Below are 23597 nucleotides of genomic sequence, written 5' to 3'. Positions count from 1 at the left end.
AGCTTTTTGCCCATGCTGTCTACCCCAAACTTGGGCTTTTATTCAACAAAACACGACTTAAATTTTATTATATTGTAATTTTTTACGTTTGGTTCCTTTGCACTGTTCTACTGAGTTCGAGTTAATAGTGGGACTCCCCGTTTTAAAGTGCCAAACAGCAATAATGCAAAATGTCCGACTTCTTTGTTGACACCTATTTTGCGAATGGTGCATGATAATTTTTTTGTAACAAGGAGGTAATGGATTTGTAAATTATTTCTACTATTTTTAAAATCCTATTTGAATACCCAATAGAAAAATATTTAACTTGCATTTCTTACAAAAATTTTGAATTTGAAACTGCATGCCAAGTGTGTCCGAGTTCTTTATTGTGCCACTGTATTTCATAAATATATCTTTCCAAGGGCCTAAACGATTTAATTAAGTTTCGTTTCAATTTCAAAAACAACTGCAAAACAAGACAATCAATAAAAATGTATGCCAAGTAGAGGTGATTAAAGGTGTTTCCTTTATTCCTAGCAGACTTTTCTACAGACTATGTTTCTCTTAAAAAATTTCTTAATTGAATAACTTATTGAAAGTTCAACGTACACTTTATAGTATTTTCCATAAGCCCACATACGCATGCACACATATATACATCATGTAGGCACATGCGTATGTATGTATGTACGAATGCAAGAGGCAATGTAAATTTTCCACTAGTCAGCGATGCGATCGCGTAATTTTTGCGAAACTCCCATTAGACCGTCGATGAAGCGTCGTTGCAACTGTCAACCAGTATTGGCTGCTGATTGTTAACGCGGTTTATAGCAAAAGCAATTTTTGCACATTTTGCCCAAAATACAAATACATACTTACATCTATATATATGTATATAAATAAAAGATAAACAGAAAGGCAATTTTTGTTAAGCTTTTCGCGCAATTTATGAGAAATGCCGGTAAAATTATGATTGATTGCCACCAACTAGATAGTTAGCGTACCCCAAAGATACTGCACACAGATAAGTGCATATGTACATATGTGTGTGTGCATTTAGATGTGTATTTATGTATTAAAAACAAAAAAAGTATGCAAGTAATTGTTGTAGTTGTTAGTTGCCTTGTGCGACACTATTAACCAATTGTGCGTGCGGTGAAATTTTATCACCAACAAACATCAGGTTTTACGCATGCGTAGTAATGGTATTGTACACATGCGCACATATGTGTGAATGTATGTATGAGTGTACGTATGTACATGCCTTAGCACTATTAGCATCAAATGCTGCACTTACTAAGTTGCAAGCAGTAGCAATATTGGCTTGCCGCTACAAGAGTTGGAATTTATATTGGTTTTGATTGATTTTTTCCTAAAACTTTTGCAGTTATACATTCTGTCAAAAAAATATCGAGAATTGTTAATTTCAAAAGTCTAAATTTCTTTTGCTGGAATGTTGGTGCAACTGTCGTCTATAGTGTCGCAGAGTTTGGGCGTCATCTGTCAATTAGCTTGTTTTTAGCATTTAATTATATCAGTCAACCGCAGGTGGCTCTGCGATTTTCACTATGGATAAAAATATCGAACAAAGAATTTGTCTTAAATTTTGTGTTTTTAATGGGATTTCGTGACCCGAATCGTTGAAAACGTTGCACAAAAAGCCTATGGCGAGTGTGCTTTATCAAAAACACGGGTCTACGAGTGGTATAAAGCTTTTGCAGAGGGCCGAGTAGTCGTAGAAGATTTGCCCTAATCTGGTCACCCATCAACGTCTTCAACGGATGAAAACGTCGACAAAGTCAAGGAAATGGTGCTGGAAAACCATCAAACATCATTTAAATTTGAGGGAGGTAGCTCGTGACCTTAGCGTGTCTCACGAATCATTTCACAACAGTTTAGAGTTTAGAAGTTGAGTTTAGAGTTTAGAGAAAAGAGTTGAATTTCTTTCAAAAAATTCATCGGAAGAAGGTGGTTGCAGACAGGCTTGAGCAAGTGAATTCAGAGCCAACCCTTTATCCAGCGCATCATAACAGGTGATGAGACGTAGGTATATGAGTTTGACATGCAAACCAGTCAATAGGCGGCTGAATGCCGCTATCCACATGCGCCGAAACGCAAAAAACCACATCAAAGTCGGTCAAAAGTGAAAGTCATGCTAGTCGCTTTCTTTGATTATCATAGAGTTGTGCACTCAGAATTCATTCCAAATAGTTCTACGGTAAATAAAGAATATCATTTGGAAGTTATGCGACGGGTGAGGGAGAATGAGCGTAGGAAACGGCCCAATTTGTGGAAAGAGAACTCATGGATCTTGCACCTTGATAACGCACCGTCTCACAAGACTCATATTGTGAACACTTGTTTGACCAAAAACTCGACAAATATCATCGAACAACCACCGTATTCACCGGATTTAGTCACCCCTGTGACTTTTTCCTTTTCCCAAAGCTTAAATTGTCACTCTGCGGACACCGCTTTGAGTCGATAGAGGCCATTAAAGAGAATTCGCTGAAGGAGCTGAAGAAGATCTCTTGAAACGCGTTTAAAAAGCGCTTTGCTAACTGGACTAATCGTTGGCCTATGTGCAATGCTTCGAATGAAGCCCATTTTGAAGGCGACAAAATAAATTTTGATGATTAAACAATTATTTTGCGTTTTATTGCACGATTCCCGGTCCTTTTTTGACATAATGTAATTTATTATTAATGGGAAGCTGATTGACTGTCAGTTTAATTAAAATATTTTAGTATTCAAAATAAAGAATTTTTTAATTAAAAAAGGTTACTATTCTATTGGGTTGTTCGGAAAGTAATTTCGTTTTTCCCCGACTGGGGATTTTATTGTATTTTTTCACAGCTAATTTCACACTCAAGTCGAATTGTCATTATATGTTTTGACAGCTGATACAGCAAGCCTTGTGTGTGAATAAGTTCAATTGATTTTACGCAGTAGTTTTATTTTGTTACTATAGAAAAGGGAAAAATGCTGTTCAAGCCAGAAAGAAATTAACCGATGTGTATGGAGAAGATGTGCTGACAATGCGCCAGTGCCAGAACCTTTTTTGAAAAATTTCGATCCGGCAAAGACGCGATAAAGGCATTAGTTGATGCAAACCGTCGAATAACAACACGTAAAATCCGTGAGAGGTTAAATTTATCGAATTCAGCTGTTTATGACCAGGTGGCCGTCGTAGCCGAATGGGTTGGTACGTGACTACCATTCGAAATTCACAGAGAGAACGTAGTTTCGAACCTCGATGAAAGATCCAAATAAAGAAAAAGATTTCTAATATCGGTCGCTCTTCGGCAGGCAAATGGCAAACCTCCGAGTGTATTTCTGCCATGTAAAAACTCCTCATAAAAATTTCTGCCGTTCGGAGTCGGGTTAAAACTGTAGGTCCCTCCATTTGTGGAATAATATCCATAACGCATGTGCCACAAATAGGAGGAGGAGCTCGGCCAAACACCCAGAGAGGGTGTACGCGCCAATTATATATATAAAGGGTGGTTAAATTTCAAGGGCCGATGTTGAATGTGAACCACACCTAAACGTCAACGACACCGTAGGACTTCTTTCTTTGGGGTTATTTGAAAGAAAAGGTGTACGTCGATAAGCCAGTAACAATTCAAGAGCTAAAGGATGAGATAATTCGGCACATTAACGGCATAGAACCTCAATTATGCCTCAGCGTCATCGAAAATTTGGACCATCGGATGGAGGTGTGCCACCGATACATAATTGAGCTATACCAATATTGTCATAATAAAGAGAAATGAAAATAGTTTCCTAAAAAAATTGTATTTTATTCCAAATCAACACCAGCCCTTGAAACCTAACCACCCTTTATATATGACCACCGGAAAGGCCTGGGTTTAACCTCGAAGCTCGATGTATCCACAAAAAAACGAAATTACTTTCCGAACAACCCAATAGGTAGACATTCTTTTAATGAATTGGAACATCTCAGTTCCGCAAAATTCAGAGATATTCTAAAACTTTTTAAAAGCACACACTGGTTTTAGGAGGAACAGGGAAAAGTTCCCCATGCGGCGTCGCAATGGGATATGCGTCTGAGTGTGTCAACCGCACAGGTCAATCGCTTCAATCTAACCTAACCAGTACAAATGGTGACCCTCAGCGTACGAATTGCGCCATGTAAATTGGAAGCACTCTTCTCACGATTCAAATCAGCTGAAGACGGCGGTGAAGACTATAGTGCCTGGCACAATTGGTCTGGAGTTCTAGTTTTGCGCTTGCAGATAAGATTACAACCCACATTAATATTATGAGCTTCTATGATACATGAAACCTTGTATATATTTACGAGGCGAAATCAGTATGGCAGTGAAATAATTGTTACTATCGTAAAACCTTCAACTCTAAGCTTATTATTGAACCAATAAAAATCAATACTACTTAGAATTAACCGTGAAATAAAAATGTCGCACTCAATCACATGTTCTTCCAATAGCCACTTAACCGGTTTTCAAAGTTTGCAACATTTAGTTAAGATAAGACCAGACGTGCATTCTACAATATTTTACCTAATTATATAAAATGTAACGCGGTCGTCATAGCAGCATTATTTAGTAATCATAAACTACTTCAGATTAATTAAATGTTCGTAAACAGAATTTCTTTTGCTTTTTTTCCGGTTCATGCCGATTCGTTCGAGATATCATTTTGGACGCAAGTTAAAATAATCATTGCCAAATATTAAGTCTGCTACCGTCGCACTCCGCTCGCGCAAGTGCTCTAATCTTTATGATTGCCATTTTACTTGGATGTAGTAAACCCATCTGTCGATTTGCTCACACCTACTACAAATACAAAAACAAATTTGCGTCATTTAACGTCTTCTGCCCAAAAGCATAAGTATTCTGTTTATTTGCCTTTTCTCTTTATTTCTCATTATCTCTTATCACTCTGTTTATAAATAAATAAACTTGTGTTGCTTAATTCATAACAGATGTTAAGGACTTTGTTGTTTTTTTTTTGTTTTTGTAGGTATTCAATGGTACACTTGTTTTAACCACTTTTAATTAAGCCAGAAAAGTGAAAAGTAATTGGTAAATAAGTAGCAACAAGTGCATGTCATACATTCATACATACATACATAACCGTGTTCATGTGTACAAATGTGTGTATGCAAGTAGGTATGTATTTGGAGCAATGACAATAACACAACAGCACCGCTGAGAGTTATTAAATATAACATAATAATGTTAACCTCAGCTCTGTTATCTTATCTTGGCGTAACGTAATAATCAAATAAAAAACGTAACAACCAGCTACAAAAATCCATCAAAGATTATCTTAGCCGCCTTCTTGTAGCAGACATATTCAGTGTCACATGTTTATCCTCACACTAAGCACTTGGGGCAAGTTGCTAGGCTATCCTTTGGGATTTGTCAACTGTTTGTCAAATTTAAAGTCACTTAATTCCAACAATGGCCAAATGAGGGCAAACGAAGCAAATAGATCAAATTCCGAGCAATGGCTTTATCTTTGAGTATCTATGCACATAAATACTCATATGCCTTCAATAAGACTATACTCGACACCTTCAAGATACAATCGAATACCTACATACATAATTACATACATACATACATATATTACATATGTAGGTTAAGTACTTTTCGCGCTGCAATAGTTTATATGAAAGGCAATACTCGTATGATACGAGTATAAAATCCATTCTTAGCAGTGAAAAAGAAGAGAAAATGCGCTTACGGACGTTGGTTAATGGGGGGATTATTTGACATACATAGTCTCTCGAAAAATGTCATATCCCTCAACGCTAGCTTCGGAATAATTAATTTCCTCTTCCTTGAAACAAGTTAGCAGAAGTTATGCTATCAATGCTCCAATTCACAGAGCTTTGAGAGAACTGAATTCCTTCTCAAATACTTTAGCCTTTGACTTATTTTCTTCTAAGTCTATATTTATGATATTTTAAATGAATTTTAAAGTTAATTTGAATCAAATTTATTTGCCCGGTAAAAATAGATTTATTTGTAAATTGTGAAATAATAGTTTTAATAATAAATTAATTCTCATAGTTTAAGCACAGAATTGTCAAGTGCAGACTGGTAAGGAAGCAATTGTTACGTAAGACTTAAGTAAATAAATAAATAATTTAAAAAAGAAATTAAGAGTCAACCAACGTCGAGCTTGTCAGATTGATTTGTACCTTGCTTATGTAGTAAAAGGTCTTTCAAAAGTGACGCCTAAATGGCAGTAGTGAATAATTCATTGACGGCCTCTTTTTTTATGTCATCTTTAACATTTATCAGTAGACAAATGCACAATTTTACACGGGAGAGAAAAAATGAAATGACGGGAGAATTTTACACGTTAAAATTATTGAAACTTGTTATGAAAACGGTCGATCTTTAAGAACAACATATCGCAAAACTGGTGATTTGTTTGGTGGAAATAATACTCCGAATGAGTCGACAATTCAAAGGTTGGTGAAAAAATTTCGGAAAACAGGTTCTGTCGAGGATAACACTAGACTAGGAAGCTGACAGATCAAAAAGCTGGTCGCTCTGTTGAAAACATTGGTGCTGTAGCGCCAAATGTTGCTAAACAACCTTCAACATTAATATCTATATCTCGACATTCTCAAAAATTAGGCATTCATGACTCTACTGCTTCTCAAATTTTACCTGTAGAGATGTATGCGGATATTTTTAAAGATCCTTTACTTACATAATTCTTCGAACTGAATGGAGAAATCGCTCTAGTAGAAAGTGGCATTTTTCACCTGTTAGTGTAGGTGATGGTGGATGAATTAACAAGTAAGTGATATGCTTAGCAATTGATGTCGGTTTGAGAACCACTAAATATTTTTAGGTCTACCCTTGATTAGAGGCTCATATGCTAGAAGCACCAGACAGGTTTTCTTAAGAGGTAATTACTTTAAAACAAATTGGTCACTAAAAGAAAGAAAAAAACCCTAAGCACCTGAGTTCATCACAAATGATCTCACATACGCCACAGAACGGATGCCTAATGGTAGTTAAGATGAATGTAGTTCAGTGAATGGAAGGTGTAGAGGTATAAGCTTCTGTGCCGTATAATTTTTTGACTTTCCAAACTTTTCCGCTACGTAAACCTATCTGGCTTATTTCACTACGCAAACAGTTGCTACTGATTTAGTTTCTATTTAAGTATACCTAGTGGAACGTATGGCTCAGAAGCGTGGACAATGACAACATCCGATGAAGCGACGCTTGGAGTATTTGAGAGAAAGATTCTGCGCAACATTTTTGGACCTTTGCACGTTGGCAACAGCGAATATCGCAGGCGATGGAACGATGAGCTGTATGAGCTTTACCACGACATAGACATAGCGCAGCGATTAAAGATCCAGCGGCTTTACTGGCTGGGTCATGTCGTCCGAATGGGTGCAAACGCTCCAGCTTTGAAAGTATTCGATGCGGTACCAGCTGGTGGTAGCAGAGGAAGAGGAAGGCCTCCTCTGCGTTGGAAAGATCAGGTGAAGAAGGACTTGGCTTCACTTGGTGTGTCCAATTGGCGCCGGTTAGCACGAGAAAGAAACGATTGGCGCGCTTTGTTAAACTCGGCCAAAATCGCGTAAGTGGTTATCGCGCCAATTACGAAGTAATAGTGGAACAGGTCGGCCGGAACCCTCTCTTCTTTGCACATTTTCTGGGGGAAAAAATCTGCAGAATACTGTTCAATAACAAATTAGGCGTATCCTTAACCTCTGCAGACTCTTCGTTTAAAGAGCTTGTCTAAAACCTTTGTTTAGCCACACATATTGTTTGACCTTTCAATAATGACTTTTGACTTTTCAATAATGAGCTGTATAAGCTTTACTACATAGACATGGTGCAGCGATTAAAGATCCAGCGGCTCCGCTGGCTAGATTACGTCGTACGAATGGGTGCTAACGCTCCAGCTCTGAAAGTATTGGATGCAGTATCAGCTGGCGGTAGGAGAGGAAGAGTAAGGCATCTTTTGGCAGTTACACTAAGTTCTGTATGTCCTCCGGTTAGCACGAGCAAAAGACGAGTGGCGCTTTGCTATATTATATATATCCTAAGTTTCCTAGTTGCATCTGAGGGTCACAATCGCGCACTAGATTTCATGCTAAAAGTCGTCAAGCTGGGGTCCGTTTTGTATCAATTTATCCTGCCAGCTAATCCTCCAGATAGGAGCCCAGTTTTCCGGATGATGCTGCCATCATTTCCTCGGTTCAAGAAGAAACGATTGGGAGAGATAGGCCAATTAAGGATTGGCCACTTAAGATGAGATGGTATTTAGTGCAACTATCTAATTAGGACACAAAGAACTAAGAACTATGAAGAGTTACTAACGCAATTGTGATTTATCATTTCAAATGTGCTGTAAAGGTGTCAGGTGCGAAGAGAGAAAGTAACTAAATAAAATAATTAAAATGTTTACAACTCACTTTTTTACTTTCCAAGTACAAAAGCGCACGCCAAAACTGTAGGCATGCAATTAAGCACCATATCTATCCGACAGTTCATGTACCACAAATCTAAATAAAGAATTATGTATGCAAACTCATAAGTCCAGTATATAAGTTATAGTATAAGTACTTAAATGTTTGTTTGTTTCAATATCTTTATTTAAATCTGTAATAAATTATAATGAAAGTTGCGTTGTTTTGAGTGGAAAAAGTAAATGATAACTAATGCTAAAGACGTAATCGTACATCTGTCAACACAATTTTTTATTGCACTTTCGCGACTTTCGGCACTTATCTCACTAATGGCAACTTCGATTTCACATTTAAACTTTTGAATTGTCTATGTATGGTTGGTGTAATATTTGTGCTTACCAACGTCCCACAATAAATAGTCTATAAGTAATACTCGCATACTAATACTTTTTTTTTTTTTTTTTTCGTTTATTTGCAATCTATTTTTAAAATAATAAGCAAATTATCTAACTATTAACAATTTGACTTATATCATTGAGCTCCATTTAGGTCAATAATGATATATATGTATACTACGATTAATGTACACTTATATTCAGACTTATGTGTTAGATTTTAATACATTTTAATATTAGATTTATCTATTAGGTTCTGAATGGAATGTCTAATACATGATGTCTTTTAAGTCTATTAATTTCATTAGTTTCATCAAGTAATGCAATTGCTAGCGGGTTATCGTGATAACTTAATCTCTGTAAATATTTTGTGGTAATTTTTTTAATTTCATCTTTTATAAAGGGAATTTTTAGATCAGTATGTATGGCTTTATTTGTGACGAACCAGGGTGCACTTGTGATAAGCCTTAAAGTTTTTGACTGATATCTTTGCAGAATTTCTATGTTAGAATTGCAAGCAGTTCCCCACAGTTGTACTGCGTAGGTCCATACTGGCTTTAGTATATAATAGTCATTGTTATTTAGATTAAGTGTTGATTTTGGTCCTAGTAGCCAGTAAAGTTTGTTTGTTTTTATCTTTAACTGGGTTTTTTTTGCTTGAATATGGCATTTCCAGGTTAGCCGTTTGTCCAAATGTATGCCAAGGTATCTGACTGTATCATGTTTGGGAATTATATTACCATTTAGATAGAGTGAAGGGCATTCTTTCCGTCTCAATGAAAACAAAACATGCACAGATTTGTTTGTGTTAACTTTTAATTTCCATCGGTCCAGCCACGTCTGTCTCTCGTTTAGTTCTAGCTTCTAAGAGCCCAAATTAGTATAAATTTTTTGTTTAATAGAGCACAGAGCCTTCTCCACAAATCTGGCATTTTTTCCACTTTTGTCTCTCGCAAAAGCCGCAATAAGGTGGAATATTCTTTGTTTATGGGTTTTTTTCTTTTTGATTATTAATTTTGTCAGACCTTTAAAAGGGATTTTTGAATGTTCAATCCTTTATTTGCTTTTACAATTTTCGCCCAATCATGAAAATAATAACGAAAATGGTTTTCTTGTTTTTCAAAATATTCTCTTTGGAAGGAATCTGCACTTTGATATTCGCTTGACCAACTTTCAACGCACCCTTGCCTTCACAGCATTTAATAACTTCTTCGAGCGTTGAAAAACGTGACCTCGCATTTTGTTTTCGATAGGTGCCAAATCAGGACCTTCCAGTTTACAGCTTTATTTCTTATATTGGGGGGTTGAATTAGTTTTAAAGGTGACACACAGATGGCGCTATTTATCACTTTATCGCGTTGGCAATACTGAATATATATTCATGACAAAGCCTCATCCCTAGGCTTTGTTTATCAGTATCTGTCATTTCGCTGAAGTATAAACAACGCAGTGTTTTCGTGCTCCGAGTATGTCAACTTTCGTGCCGTCGAAACGCAATTTGCGGGAAGCTTTGCTTTTCTGCTTCAATTTGAAAAAAAATACAGCCCAATCCCGTGAATTGCTGCAGGAGGCCTACCCAGACCATACTCCGTCGATTTCAACATGTGAGTACTGGTTTCGACGATTCAAAAGTGGTGATTTTCACACCGAAGACAAGGAGCGTCTTGGCCAGCCCAAAAAGTTCGAGGACGCGGAATTGGGGGAATTGGTAAACGAGGACTCGTGCCAAACCCAAGAAGAGCTTGCTGAATCATTGGGCGTTGATAAATCAACCGTTTGCAAGCGTCTAAAAGCGATGGGAATGATCCAAAAGCAAGGACATTGGGTCCCGTACGAGTTGAAGCTGCGCGACGTCGAACGGCGATTTTTTACGTGCGAATTGCTGATCGAGCGACAAAATCGGAAGGGTTTTTTGCATCGGGTGGTGACCGGCGACGAAAAATGGATCCACTACGATAACCCAAATCGCAAAAAATCATGGGGTTTGCCCGGCCACGCATCAACGTCGACGGCCAAGCAGAATATTCACGGCAAGAAAATCATGCTCTGCATTTGGTGGGATCAGGTCGGCGTCGTATATTTTGAGCTGCTCCAACCGGGCGAAACAATCACGGGGGATCGTTACCGACTGCAATTGATGCGTTTAAGCCGGGCATTGAAAGAAAAACGGCCGGAAACGGTAAAAAGGCACGACAAGGTTATTTTGCAACATGACAACGCTCGGCCGCATGTTGCTCAACCTGTCAAAAAATACCTTAGAACGCTTGGCTAGGAAGTGTTACCCCACCCGCCGTATAGTCCAGACATAGCTCCCTCCGATTATCATTTGTTCCGGCATATGAGTCTCGATTTGGCGGACCAGCGGTTCTCCTCGTATGAGGCTACCAAAATATGGGTTGAGTCATGGATAGCCAAGCAGCGGCCAGAATTTTGGAGAAACGGCATCCGGAAATTGCCCGAAAGATGGGCGAAAGTTGTAGCTAGCGATGGCCAATACTTCAAATAAAATATTTTGTACCGTTTTTCACAATAAAGCCCCAAATCTTCGAAAAAAAATCTTTAAAACTAATTCAACCTCCCAATAATAAAAGTAGCATAAATTAATTCTTTTTATTACTCGATTCTTTAGGGGTTTGGGGTTGTCAGAGGCCCGAAAAAATGATGATTTTCAATAATAATTTTTTTTGCTAGTCAGTTGCTTGTTTTTACAAAAATAAATATATAGCATTAATACATCATGTTTCGACTTGTTTTTAGCAAAATTAAAAAAAAAAATAATAATAATTGTAAAAGTTGTCGCTGTTTGTGTGGAGTCCGTTTCTCCAGAAGTCCCTTGCGGTGATCATCACAAGTCCTTGGAGATTCATCTAAAATCATTCGGACAAGAAAAATTAGTTTTATTATTAGTTTATAATCTTGTGCCTGATCGAAGCTTTTTTGAAGTGAAAACTTCTTTAGAATCGTTGGGAGTGATTTGAGAAAAAGTGAAACGAAAAAAGCGACACTCTTGGCTACGAATATTACATATACACGTAGCGACGAACTAAATAACTTTTAGGCCAGCGCCGACAGCATGGCGCGATAGCCGAGCGGCTAGCAATGTGAGCTTCCGATCCAAAATCCTTGGTTCGAATCACAAGAAAAACATTTTTTTTATACAGTTATTTTATTTTATTTTATGATATGTTTATGAGGAGCTTTTTTTCATGGCAGAAATACACTCGGTGTTTTGCCATTGCCTGCTGAGGGGTGAGCGCTATTAGAAAAATAGTTTTCCTTAATTTTGGTGTTTTCACCGAGATTCGAACTGACGTTCTCTCTGTGAATTCTGAATAGTAGTCACGCACCAACCCATTCGGCTACGGCGTTTGTTTAATTTTACTGATGCAAAAATGAGGAAAAATATATGAATAAAGTTTGCTTACTGTTTACACATTTTCCAAAGGGACGGAGAACCAAAAAAAAAAGTCGATTTTCAAACAAATACGAGTGCATATGTGTAATTGTGTTAGAGTTTCGGTCACGCCCCAGCAAAACCTGCGTGCATATGTGTTTGTAACATTCAAAAAAATGTAATTGTGTTAGAGTTTCGGTCACGCAGGTTTTGCTGGGGACGCTCATAATAGCAACAGCGTGTGTATTTTTATATTCGTAAATATTTTCATTTTTAATTTGCCGCAATTATGCCGAAAAATAATGCAGAAAAGTGTCGTGAATATCGACAGAAAAAAAAATCAATAAATAGCATCACGGAATTCATTCACGAAAATTTAATAAAGTATATACCAGAAGTATCGCGGATACTTAGAAAAGATTACAATAAAGTTCCAATGATTTTAAGTGGCGATTTTAACGTAAATTTTGCATTGGACACAGCGGTTCCTTTAATTGACGTTCTCAATACAACATTCAATTTAAAAATGTGTAACAATCGCACTGAATCGACAACACGATCAAAAACAACCATTGACGCGGTATTTCAAAGACATGTTGACAACATCGAAACCAAAGCATTTGTATCATATTTTAGCTATCATAAGCCACTCGTATCATTTGTTGAAATTGAAAACATTGAGGATGAATAATAATAAAATGAAGAAAATAAAATATGAACTTTATAGCAATATTATAATGAACCTATAATTATCTTGCTCCTAATGCTGCTTTCATCTTATTCTCTCTCAGTTTGTTTTACGGAAGGTTTCACTTCTATCGCGTCTAACCGTTAGACTGGTGTTTTTTTTTTCAAAATTAACAATATGGCGGCCCTAGGAAATATTTTTCAGATTTTCGAGAAAAAACCCGACAATTGTTTAAAAGAAATCGACATTTTTGAAAAAAAATCCTTTCCTCAGGCACGAGCTTTTTATGGTTTTCAAAAGCAGTATAAATTTTATTGAAATCTACTAAGGGGTTTTTAAGTTACAGTGATCACCAGTGCAAAAAACATAGTTTTTGGGAAAACGCATTTAAAGTTTTTCTATTGAGCTTCGGAGCGCTCATGCTGTTAATTGTTGAATAACTCGAAAAGTATTTGTCGGATTCACTCCACACAATATTTTTAAGATATTATAAAAAAAAATCCAATTTCTGACTACCACTAACCACTTAATAATAAGAAAAATACTTAACATAAACTATTTTACTCTAGTTAAAAATTAATTATTAAGTTTACGATATTTTTCTATTTTAAAAATGAAAAATTTGAAAATAAAAAAATTATATTATTATTTGGTGTTCTACTTTTAAAATAACTTGGCTGAGCCGAAATGGCTTAGAGCCGGAATGGCGTACAGCTCATCAAGCAATTCCACTATTATTGCTCTATTTCCATTTCCATTACCTTAGCTGCTTCAAATTGATTGCCCTCCTCACATACTTTCCTAAGAAAGATTCTCCAGAACCCTCCAATAAGTATATTTCTTGATAAAAAAAACTCTTTATTCGCTTTGTAAACTTTGTGTATCGGCGCATTATTCCAGTAGCAAGTCAAGTTACCGCCATACGCTTGGCCGCCGAATTCTGCTAGTTCATGTAGTAATAAATTTACGTACATTTCAGCATTCATTTTTATTTTTATTGAAGATTTCCCATCATATCAAAATGCATGAAATGTAAAAGCGTCGCTGACTCTCCACCTTCGGCACGCGTGTGGTGAGTGGTTATTGTGTCGTGAATATTTCCTGAACAGCCCGATGCATCTGGATTACATTTCTTTCGGCACTAAAGACGAAAAGTCATCCCGAATTGGTACTTTGTGGCAAAAGCTAATCTCAAGTTGATGCCATACCCTATGATCAAAAAGTACCGGGTTGACTGTTTTCTTCGATTTCCAAGACGTGTGCACCATGAGTACCTTCCATCAGTCAATAAAGAATATTATTTATCCATTTTGGAGCGTTGAAGTTACCACTTCGTGGAAGAAGAGTTCAGTCGATAGAGGAGATCAAAGAGAATACGTCGAAGGAGCTGAAGACCATTCCTTCGTCGGCCTACCAGGAGTGCATGGAATGTCCGAAATTGAACTCTGTTTTGTTTTATTTAAACATTCCCGGTACTTTCTGATCATAGGGTATGACGAGGCAAACGGCAGAGTGGCCGTATAATGGAAATGTGTATAACTTTAGGATTTTAGTATTTTTTTTTTGTTTTGTTTTTTTTTTGTGGGTGAAGTAGGGTTTAAAATGCCTTCGCACTTACAGCGAGCGTCGTCTACTGCGTCGTGCGATGTGGCCACTAAAACGATCCCTCCTCTCCTTCTGGGGAGACACCCTTGGCGATTCCCTTCTCTTTAGCAATTTTCATTAATTTGAGCTCTATTTTGAAAGTAGTAAATACTTACGATGTACAGAGTGCAGAATTGTGACAAACGTCAGAACATTAACGGGATCTTAGCGATTTTGAAGGAATCAGCTGATTTGCTGTGGGCATGTGGGACGATTTGTTTGCAATAGAGGTCGGCCAAAACTAAAATTGTGTTGGCGATATGCGAAAAAATCAACGTTTGATTGGACGAATATGTGAAAACGTGAAAAATAAGCGTGCAGAAGTTTGCTGCATAATCCCCCAGTTATTCTCACGAAGTTATTCTCACGATTTTTTCACCCTTGGGAAATATTGATTTCTTAGCGATCACTGCTCGAATTTTATATGCTGCATGTGTTTGTAGGACATAACAACCGCGCAAAAACGTGCCCCATAGCATTCATTGTGTTAAACAAAAACAAATAATAAGAAAAACAAAGTATCTAGACAAAAAGGCTATTCTGTTTTAGTGAAGGAAGACATGTGAAAATATATTCATTATTTAATTAAATATGACCAAAACATTTACGAAATAACCAGCGTGCAAATGATTAAAATCTTACTTAACAACTGTCAGTAAAAAATCTTGCTTAAGCTTATCTCGAAAACCTCTTAACATATGGGACTTGTAGTCATCTAATCTAATCATCCAACGTGTCATGATTTAGGATTTTTTTTTTATAATATATTATTGCTTCGAAAGCTATACATATAGACATAGATATGTCATGCGCATACATATGTACATATTTGCAGCCATTCTCACCGCATTTGGAGAACACTTGAAGAACTGAAACGTAGGTGGCTGACTGACTTTGATACAGATATTCGACTGCTCATGATATTCCTGTATACTCGTATACGTAGTGCAACAGTTTGCATACTAAAAAACTGGTTTGCATAGTCAAACCTTCAGCTTGCGGACCAAAAAACTGAAGCAGTTTAGATCACAAGCAGAAAAAAATTGAGAACATCCCGCTAAGCATAGACGGGTATAACATCAACACCCAACCGTATGTGACATACTCGTACTTGGGAGTGATGATTGATGCACGCTTAAACTTCAAAGCGCACATTGAAAAAGTTTGAGGGAAAGCAGCAGGGGTAAATAGGCGAACATAGGCGGGCCAAGTCAGAACAGAAGGCTACTACTGGCAAAAGTTACCCAATACATTGTGATGTATGCTGCACCAAGCGTTAAAATACTTTGCAATTCGGTTATAGAAAATTTCGTGAAAAGGATATTGTCCTGTAAGCGTGGTCGTGGTGGTCATTTGCCTGATGTTATTTTCCACTATTAACGGCATACCTTCCTCTTTATAATGAAATAATCATCCGATCATCTATATTAAAAAAGTAGTATTTTTCTTTGAATATCAAAATAACACCTCTGTTTGGAAAACCCATAATATACACTTTTCCTGCATTGTAGTAACTCACGGTTGTGCCGTCGACCCATTTCCTCGATTGATTTACTGACGATACCGGTCATAGAAACTTACCTTTCTATGGTATGGACAGAGACATGGTGGGTGGGGGAGTACTATTATGATAGGGGTAACTCTCTCAAACAGTGGATGGTAACAAGCAGATGCCACTTTCGACGTATTACATCAGCACAAACATGGACGTTGAGTTTAGTGCTCAAACCGCCACTCGACGAATACTTAACGGTTGTACCGGGTGGATCGGTACTTTGACGGTAGGAGGTTTAGTTCGGTTAAGGCTTTCACACACTGACGGGGTTAGGCTTTCGATGCTTCCTCCTCGTAAGAAAAAAAGTGCGTATAGCGTAGTACACATAACAGAAGTGAAACTTTCAAGGCAGACAAAGAAAGAGGGAGAGACCCGAGAGAGAATTAGAGAGAGAAAGAATATATATCTAAATAAATTTACAAGATTTGCAGAGAATACAAATAGACAAAATTTACAAAAAACGGAAAAGGGTCGACTGGTGTAGGTAAACACCCGACACAAATCGTGGCAACAACGCGCACTACTCTGAGCGTTTATCACCCGCACAAACGTAGCGATTCCAGGACCACAACGCAGCAACGGCACAAATTACCGCAAGGCAATACCAATAAATCCGACGCCAGAATGGATAGCACTTTAGAGTACGCATAAGCACTAGCCAAGAAACGGAAATATAACGCCAAAAAGTAGGCGCCAAAACAACAACGCCAACAAAATTGGGACCAAAAAACGCCCCAAACAGTAGGCACCAAGGAAATATAACGCCAAAAAGTAGGCACCAAAAATATATTTCCTACAAGTTTGCACCAACAAACAAGCGACAAAAAGTAGGCAGTGTTATTTCTCACTAGAAATTACCAACCACAAGGAAAAACTCAGGAAAAATAGCCTTAAGTGTATCTAAGATATATATAAGGTATAGCTCTCCCTCTCCTTTTCCTCTACGTTATATCATTTTTCTTTCTGGCGGAACGAAAATGCCCAAAACGTTGCATGACCTTGAAATTTTACTCCCCATTCTCGCTCGTCCATCGACGCCTAAGAAGTTTCACTTCAAAAAAAAACAACATGATATACCTTACAGATCATTTCTCATCACATACGCGTAAAGTTCTGTTGATCCTGAATCTATTGATAGATGTGTGTAGGTAACTCAATGTAATACAAAAGCTTGTGTTTACTCTGTAATCGAGACAATTAATTGTTTTTACAATAGGTGAGACATTGGTGTGGATACGCACATATATGTTTACCGTTACTATATTATTTAAGATATACATACATACATACATATTTGTTGTATAAATTCCTTTACGGACATTCACACGACTGATTAAATTCTATCACCAAGTAATTGACAGAATTGCTACACATAAAACTAAGTTTTTTTATGTAATAACGTAATAAAATCGCACGTAAATAGATGTGCATAAAGTTGCTTTGTTTTTATTTTTTCTTGCAACACTTACTAAATATGTTTGTATATTATTTACTAGCAATATCGATCTTTACGAGCTTTCATTAATTGCTTAAGTATTTGCTTAAACACTCACATGTGGCTGAGTGCTGCTATTCCATACATACCTATATATCATACCTACATATTTACGCACATTTCCTTCTTTTAAATGTGTATGTGTATGTGTATGGGCCCCTGCATTTTATGCTTCTGTTCTTTATCACCTGCTCGGTGTTTTTTTGCGAGTTTGTGATATGATAAGTTAATTTGACTTAGTAATTGATTTTAAAGGTACTCAATTAATTTGTTGCTATTGTTGTTAATACACTTGCTGATTTGTCACTCTGTTTTATTGTCTCGTTTTTTTTTTGCTATTGCTTTTGATTTTCTTCAGTTACGATCGACTTGCTAAATCGCTCGATAGGTACTTAATGTTTTTGTTTTTGTTTGTTTTGCCTAGACTGCCGGCTGCGAGTTCTACTCATATTACGATTCATTAGCGACACAGCCATTAGTTGGGGCTGGTCAATCCGAGTGCACGGTTAAGTTTTCGGCAATCGAAAAAAACAAACCTTCCCACTTAAAAGCCAACTCGCAATAGAAAAAAAGATTTATAAAATCCTGGTATTATAATAAAATATAATAGAAAAATTGTGAGGGCGCAGTGTTCCACTAAATTCATCCCACTTCCACGGATTCGTCGAAAGTTAAGGTAAATAAATGTACCGCCGCATTTTGCACTACACTGCCACTTAACGGTAAAACAAATATCGAATAAGTACATAAAGGATGTAAAAGTTTTCTTCAAAAAAAATATTTAAATACATGCAACCGAAGTTTTTCTAGCAATAAAGATCTTCAAAACATAAAAAGTTTGCAGAAAAAATGTGTGCTTAATTAGCAAAACAAAAATTACTTTATAAAGTTTAGTGTTTATAATTTCGAAAAAACAATCGATTAAATTCTGTGCTCTATTCACGCTGATTACACTGATTTACGAATAATTTGTGATTTTTTTTTACCCACATACAGATTTTTTAATTTTTTTTTGCCATCTTTTTATCGAGATAGCGCCCAATAACGGAGAGATCGTACAAATTTCTAATATCTGAGGAATCCCTTGACTGATCGAACAAGTGATATATCACATTTAGGGCAATTTAATTCGTCACATGTTCATTGTCATGATAAATTTTTCATGAAAATTAACTTTTTTCCAGTTTTTTTTTTTTTTAATTAAATTCGACGAAGTGAATTTTCCTGCTCAGCGACCGATTTTCGATTCAATATAAAAATTGGATGTTCTGGTTCTAGGGCTAGTGTTATATATACATATATATAATTGACGCGTACACCCTTTTGGGTGTTTGGCCGAGCTCCTCCTCCTATTTGTGGTGTGCGTCTTGATGTTGTTCTACAAATGGAGGGACCTACAGTTTCAAGCCGACTCCGAACGGCAGATATTTTTATGAGGAGCTTTTTCATGGCAGAAATACACTCGGAGGTTTACCATTGCCTGCCGAGGGCCAACCGCTGGTAGAAAAATGGTTTTCTTAATTTTGGTGTTTCACCGAGATTCGAACCTACGTTCTCTCTGTGATTTCCGAATGGTAGTCACGCACCAACCCATTCGGCCGGCGGCTAGTGTTACCAGCCTACAAAATGTCAATCCTATCTGGCTTATCAACACAAACCCGACTACACGTCACGTGATATCTGGCAGGTAAATGAGAGGTCCATTTTTTGAGTTCATACGGTTACCAAAAGTTCATACCGATAAAGTCATGGTTTCGCGCGCTGTACTTTATTTTGTGTCATCTAACTAATAGGACTATGAATAAGTTCGTGCGGTTTTTTTTCGAAATTTGAAACTTTATTGACGTAAAATGGTTACAAATTTAATATTCAAAATATTGTCCATCGCTTACTACTACTTTTTCCCATCTTTCTGGCAATTCACGGATTCCCTTTGTGAAAAATTCGGTCGGTTTTGCCGCAATCCACGAATCGATCCATTTTTTGACTTCATCGTAATTACGGAAGTGCTGGTCAGCCAGGCCATGTTGCATCGATCGGAAGAGATAGTAATCGGATGGCGCAAGGTCTGGACTATACGGCGGGTGGGGTAGGACATCCCATTTGAGCGTTTCTAAGTATGTTTTGACCACTTGTGCAACATGTGGCCGAGCATTGTCATGTTGCAAAATAACTTTGTCGTGTCTATCGGCGTATTGCGGCCGTTTTTCTCGCAGTGCTCGGCTCAAACGCATCAATTGTCGTCGGTAGACATCCCCCGTAATCGTTTCATTCGGTTTCAGTAGCTCATAATACACAACACCCAGCTGGTCCCACCAGATACACAGCATAACCTTCAGGCCATGAATATTCTGCGCCGACGTCGATGTTGAAGCATGGCCAGGGTATCCATACGTTGCCCGACGTTTTGGATTGTCGTAATGGACCCACTTTTCATCGCCAGTCACAATTCGATGCAAAAAACCCTTTCTTTTGTGCCGTTGAAGCAGTTGTTCGCATGCCATAAAACGGCGTTCAACGTCTCTTGGCTTCAATTCATACGGCACCCAATGGCCTACCTTTCGGATCATTCCCATGGCTTTTAAACGTTTGGAAATGGTTGATTGATCAACTCCCAAAGTTTTTGCAACCTCTTCTTGCGTTTGAGCCGGATCTTGATCGAGCAATTCCTCCAATTCGGTCTCCATGAACTTTGGCGGCGCACCCTCGCGTTCTTCGTCTTCCAAGCCAAAATCACCACTTTTAAAGCGTGCAAACCACTTCTGGCACGTTCGCTCAGATAGAGCATGCTCACCATAAACTTCCACCAAGATACGATGACTTTCGGCTGCTTTTTTCTTCATATTAAAATAATGAAGAAGAATTCCCCGCAAAAACACATTATTTGGCACGAAATTCGACATTTTCAAGTGTGGTAAAAATATTGTTGTTTACGCTTCAAATAAAAAACTTATACTGACGTTTGTGCCTTACGACAGTAGCTCTCCAATGAATGTTTGGAAATGTGGATCGATGGAATAATAATCAAGTTACGCCATCTGTTGTAAAACCGCACGAACTTATTCATAGTCCTATTAGAATCATGTTGGCTTTGAAAAAAGTATGGTATCACTTACCTCTAAAAATAGTTATGTTTCCGGAGAGCATGGACCATTGGTATACCAGTGTTTTTCCGACCAATGTGACAATTCGATTTGGCTGCACTGAGTCAGAAGGGAGCCTTAACGATAAACGCCATTCCAGCATTTGAACAATTTTTAGTGAATGCTGATTTTGAAAATATTTTGCAAAGTTTATTATTGAACAGAAATAGTAAAAAAAAATATGTGTCTACTTGGACTGCTGTGCTTAAAGAAAGTTCTTTAAGTCAATAATCATATGTTAATGCAACTGTTTTGAAAGAAATTGTATTAGTTTACTATTATTTTACTATATTTATTATTAAATAATTTTCGTTGAGTTTGCAGCTTTTAAGCCAAAATATGGGTTACCTTCTGCAGGACGGACAATCCCAAGTCTCACCGCATAAACACCTAACGGACAATTTCCGGTAAGGATGCCCACCAAGTTCGAGGGCTGGGGCTTTGTTAGCCTTAGGAGTTCCCTCGAGCGTCACCGATCTACCCGTGTCCAAAAGGATTTCGCGACCTTGCACGTTTGCGCACTAGCCTAGCGCTCGCTGAGTTGACTCCCATCTTTCCAGGAGTAGACCACAGGTTCTTAAGGGAACCCCAATCCTCTCATTTCGCGACGAAACCGTCTCCAAAGTTCACTGTGTAGCCAGCTCATTAGCCCAGCAGTTTCCCTCTATACCGCTGGGACCGAGAACCCAAATGAGCCTGATGTCGAAGTATTCGAATGCAGTCGAGAGAGAAGCTAGACATTCCTTGACCAATTTCGAACGCACAAACAACGAGCCCAATGCCCTAATTGCCGCTTGACTATCAGAGTAAATATTTACTTCCTTAGCGGTAATTACCGAGGTAAGCAACCAATCCACTGCTTCCTTAATTGCGGATACCTCCACTTGGAAAACACTACAGAGGTCCGGAAGCCTGAATTTAAGTTTGATGGGAATACTCCCCCACTAACCCTTACGACCACCTTCGAGCCATCCGTGAACCTGTTGGCCATGCCTTGCCGCCATATGTTACACCCCGCCCCCTCATCCCTTGAGGGAATATGAGTAGAAAAAGGTCCGCTCGGACCTCGCGTGGGTGTACAGTGTACAGCGCAAAACTGATCACTCTACTGAAAAATTTACAATTGTTGCAAATGGCGTCGTACGTCAATCATATTTAACACTTGAAAACCAAACAGCCGCAGTATACAAATAGACAAGCAATTTTTTATTCATATTTAATAAAAAAGTTATTCAAAAACAAATTCTCATAATTAATTTTGCACCACCTTTAAGTTTTGTAATTTTTCGCAAGCAGTGGTCTCCTTTATGGTATCGAAACGGCACTCTAGTGCTACTTCTAGTATACCCGTAGCACTCTTGCCATCTAAACTAAACACTTAAATGCACTTATTTTCTGTCTTCCTGATTCCTCTGTTTGATTAGTTTAGAGTTAAAAATAATTCCAAGAATATTATTAAAAATAGTCAAAAATTTCACATTTGAATACTTTGCCTAATAATGAAGCTCTAGAGCTCCTCCTACTAGTAGGCTCGTTAACAGCACTGCATGTTCGGCTTTGGTGCTGCTTCTATCAAACATTGGCCGGCCGCTACAGTTCTAAGCAAGCATAAACAATTTAACAACTTACTTCCTGCGTATGTTGGTAGCGAAATAAAATTGATTTCAACGATTTTATTTATGATCAATAGACACTTTTTATATTTCTGGACATTATCAGCTGATAAAGAGCAAAGAATGGCTTATCAAAGCTGAAGTACCTGCCGGCCATAAACACTTGTTAATGACGCCTAAAAAAACGAAGTGCGTACGCGTATGTTTTAAACCATAAAGACGCCCTCCGATAATTTATATGAAAACCTTGGCAGTCTCCATTCAGCTTCGTATCACGCGCAGATAATCTTACAAAAGTGTACTGAATCTAAAGAATTTATTGGCAATAAAAATTTACGAGCTAAAAATTTAAAAAGAGAGAGAGAGTGCAGCTGCTCAATTTCTGTTGTCTCGATGGCTGTTACCGGGACCAGCTCTGACAATTAGAATTGCCCAAAGGTTAAAGTACGTTGAGATAAATCATTTCAGCAGTTTGTTTAAATAGAAAAAAAAACTCTTATCAATTAGATAAGGATTTTGAGGATTTTCCATTGACACACATTTCGGTATTAAATAATTATGCAAAAAAATTACAATGGAAATTTATGACGTATTTACAACGACCTACATGATGAAGACGTCCGACAATGAAGGGTTTCGCGCGGCAATGTAATATATATAAGCAATATGTTATACACGGAAGGTGGCGCAAAATTATTCATCAATTTTGTTTTTGAATAACTTTTTTAATAAATCAACAAAAATATATTTCGCGTAATACAAATCTTCATTTTGACCTCTGCGTGCTCCATTGCTTGTCTGCTTTTATACTTCCGATAGAGTTTAGATTAGTTTTGCGCCACCTTGTATAAGTACATACACATGCTCAAAACTTCAAGTGATGTGATAGCGATTTGATTACATGGCGAAGGAAATACGAGTACATTAGTTGGATTTGCATTTTATTCTGCAGAAGTTTATTGAACTCCAATTGCTTGTTATTATCTTAATAATAGCATACAAATTTTATGGAATGCTGCTGGGTTGACACTCCAACCAATAAATCTAGAACGTTCCGTTAAGTCAACCGTCATGGGAGCGAGCTGTGTTGCTTATACCTGGAAAAGCTTTTAAGTTGCTTGAAAATTAAGGTGAAAATTAGGTGTCCAGCGAAATATTCAAGTATGCCTGGCTACTTGCAGCGTGGTGAGACTCAGAGACATAGGAAGCTGGACAACAAAGTTGTACGGTCACAGCAAGAACCTCCTA

The 23597-nt window shown here is 37.6% G+C and overlaps 1 protein-coding gene across 4 annotated transcripts in view; it reads left to right on the top strand.

Moving 5' to 3' along the window:
* The window catches only part of LOC128865678 (proton-coupled amino acid transporter-like protein pathetic), a 61353-nt gene that overhangs the window by 21198 nt on the left and 16558 nt on the right, over nucleotides 1–23597 (top strand). The window contains exon 1 of one of the 4 annotated variants that reach the window (XM_054105934.1): nucleotides 18062–18269. The exons of the other annotated variants lie outside the window; for them this stretch is intronic. The gene's annotated coding sequence lies outside the window, so the exon portion shown is untranslated. Of the gene's footprint in view, nucleotides 1–18061; nucleotides 18270–23597 lie in introns of those variants that run through there. 4 annotated transcript variants of the gene reach the window in all.

Source organism: Anastrepha ludens, chromosome 6, assembly GCF_028408465.1.
Source record: "Anastrepha ludens isolate Willacy chromosome 6, idAnaLude1.1, whole genome shotgun sequence".
NCBI lineage: Eukaryota > Metazoa > Arthropoda > Insecta > Diptera > Tephritidae > Anastrepha > Anastrepha ludens.
Note: the sequence above shows the minus strand (reverse complement) of the source record. Positions and strands in the feature narration are given on the sequence as shown.